This window comes from Bison bison, unplaced genomic scaffold (genome assembly GCF_000754665.1).
Source record: "Bison bison bison isolate TAMUID 2011002044 unplaced genomic scaffold, Bison_UMD1.0 scf7180017864184, whole genome shotgun sequence".
NCBI classification, from domain to species: Eukaryota; Metazoa; Chordata; class Mammalia; order Artiodactyla; family Bovidae; genus Bison; species Bison bison.
In genome coordinates, this window is record NW_011494756.1 from 4288793 (window position 1) to 4291898 (window position 3106).

The 3106-nt window shown below is 46.6% G+C and overlaps 1 long non-coding RNA gene across 2 annotated transcripts in view; it reads right to left on the minus strand.

The window, feature by feature from the left end:
• The window catches only part of LOC104991266, a 165742-nt gene extending 162947 nt beyond the window's left edge, over window positions 1-2795 (minus strand). For both annotated transcript variants that reach the window (XR_825591.1, XR_825592.1), the window contains exon 1: window positions 2651-2795. This is a non-coding gene — a long non-coding RNA (uncharacterized LOC104991266). The remainder of the gene's footprint in view (window positions 1-2650) is intronic.
• Window positions 2796-3106: the final 311 nt, after the last annotated feature.

The window sequence follows — 3106 nt, forward strand, 5'->3', positions numbered from 1 at the left end:
CTTTAGTTAATAATGAATCAATATTGGTTTATCAGTTGCGACAAATATATTCAGGGAAGACAGACTATAAGGAAATACTCTACCTGTATATCCTACCTGATAGTTCTGTAAAGCTAAAACTGCTCTAAAAGGTAAATCTATTAATTTAAAAAATTACTTCCCTGGTGGCTCAGACAGTAAAAGCATCTGCCTACAATTCAGGAGACCCAGGTTCAATCCCTGGGTCAGGAAGATCCCTTGGAGAAGGAAATGGCAACCCACTCCAGTACTCTTGCCTGGAAAAATTCCATGGATGGAGGAGCCTGGTGGGCTACAGTCCATGATGTCACAAAGAGTCGGACATGACTGAGAGACTTCACTTTTACTTTCTTTCATTTTTATAATTTTTCCCAGAGCCAGACTATATAAATCTGATTTTTTAAAAATCACTCTCCCTTAGTTCTGTAGTTTGGTAAGATCTACCTAAATTCTGAGTCACAAGTGCAGCTCATTTAATCTGCTCACATGCCATCATGTGTCCCCAGCTAGGAAAGGTCATTCAATGTATTCTTGAAATGGAGCAGGACTATATGGTCCTTATTCCCCATGTCCTCTGCCTGCCTTGGAAAAACTTTAGCCAAAGAACAAGTTTAATCAGAAAAATGAGAAAATGCAGAAACCAATAGTCAGAGGAGGCCAAATAATAATAGTTTAGTCATTATGCTGGTCAGACCACCAATGACCAATTTCAAGATGACTGTCAGACCTGTTGTGCAGTCCCTGCCTTTTAGACAAGAGCACACCCTCCTCCCCCGCCCCACCAACTGGCATCCAAAATAAAGCAAACATTCCCCTCCACCAGCCTTGCCTCTTTATTGGCCTTTGAGTGTTGAGCAGCCAGACCCCACTTTCAGTTACATTCCAGTGGCTTTCCAGCAGCACAAGCTCTTTGAACCTCATTAGACCTAATCAGCTGGACCAAACACGACCCCAAATGAGGAGCTCGCAACCTCTCAGAGGAGACAGTAACAACAGACATATAAATATCCTCAGGTAGTTTTGTCACTAATGGAGAAAAATGGGTCCCAACTTTCTTTCATTCTTAGAGTGCTCCTGAGCTCACATTTCTGAAATAACCACAGAGTAAACACTACGACCAAAACAGGCAAAAATTCACTCACTGGAGAGTTTAGGGTAACCCAAAGATTCTGAGCAGGAACTGCTTTGGGTATCCAGTGGAAGACCCATCCAGGCCACAGGCCCAGGTCTTGGACGTGCCCTTTGGAGCCCTGGATTCTCCAGCCATTCTAGAACTTGGCCACTGGGGCAGAATACAGAGGGCGCAGCCACACATCAGGTGTGGAGGGGGAAGCCCTCCTGGACCAAGAGCTCTGTCTTTTGCTATAGCAGACACGCTCATCTTCATCCCTGGACCACTTTCCAACTACCAGGAATAGCCTCTGGGTCTGGAGGAATTTACTTCCGAGGTTGCCCTTGGCAAAAGCAGAAGAGAAAACATCCACAGTTCTCATTGCCACAAGGAAAGCCCTTTACAATTGGGATGGTTGCTTTTAACTATTTACCCTGACTTTCTCTTTCCCGGGTGTTCTCAATCCAATCCTTCTCCACTGGACCACAGACCTCTCCAGCTTTTCACAGTCGGCTCCCAGCCCCTGTAGCATCCGTCAGGTTCTGAAGACAGGCCCAAGGAGCCAAAGGGAGAGGCTCACCTAAAACCCTGATGGAGAAGTCACTGCAGGTTGACGGGGCAGCCAGGTGGGAGGTAAGTGCATCTCAGCACAGCTCAGAAACTGGAAACAGCGAGGTGACCTGATTCATCAGGTGGAACGCTTGACTTCTGATCCTTTCTGACTCCTCTCTGCCCTGGCACCTTTCACTGCTTCGACTCATATCAGTAAACCAAGTGTGCTTTTCGCTGCTTGGATTTATTTCAGTGAACCAAGGGTGCCTATTCTATGTAACAGACCCCATGCTAACTGTATGTTGGGCAGAGGGGGCAGTCGGGGACAAGATGAAAAAGACCATTTTCTATGAACTATCAGCTCCAGGAGAGCTTTACCTCCCTGGTAGCTGGAGCGATTACTGAACACATTATACCCCCAGCATCTGAAACAATTTTCTGAACAGCATTAAATTGCCAGTATCTGTAACCCTCTATGGCACACAAGAGGCATCAAATAAGTATTTGCTGAATCAATGAAATAACCGGTTACTGCTTCCAGCCACTCAGGTGGAACAGCTGAGGTCAGCTTGTGACCGGGCATTGCAAGCGTTAGTTTGAACAGACAGCAGGAGCTGGACTCTGTTCTGAAGGAGGGGTGAGATTTAGGACATCAGAGAGGAGACGCTGCCCTCCCAGTGTCACCCTTTGTCATCCGTCACAGGAGATCCCGTAAGCTGAACCCCATTGATTGTGTCCCCGCTCTTCCTAACCGCCACGTCCCTTGCTCCTCTGAGGACGCGAGCTGCAGCCCTGGCACCCTGGAGCTCTGTGCTGTGGCTGGCAGGCAGAAGGCTGCTCCTGGCTGCTCTGGAGGCAGGTACGCAGCCAGGTCAGCTGGGAGATGGGGCTCCCTGGGCTTGTCACTCAGGAAGAGTGATCCCAGCTCACTGACAGCCTGCAGACTCCGGGGGATAAACGCGTTCTCACCTGTGATGCTATGCCAGATCAGAAGGAGCCTCTCCTGTCCTTCCTAAATCTCCCCTTGCCTGGAATGCTCATGGGTCCCTGCGGTGGCTGCCTTCTCCTCTTGTTCCTTCCCACAGGACTGGCGGGATGGGGGTGGGAATTTGGGTGTGCATTCTAGGGAAAAGGCAGCAGGAACGAGAAGAAAAGGAAACCACTTTCCAGAAGAGCAATTAATTTTTAGCAGAAATAGAAAATGGTTGATGGTGATTTTTTTTTTAAGTTCAGTCAACTGAAAAGACTGGAACTAGGATAAGGTTTAAATAAAAAAGAAATTCCTTCTGTAAATCAATTCCTAGCTCTTCAAATTACCTCAGATAGATTACGGTATAAAAGAAATGATGTGGACCATATATTGTCAAAATATGTATATGTTTCTGATTTGCTTTAAATAAATTATATACTAGTAAAATTTACTAA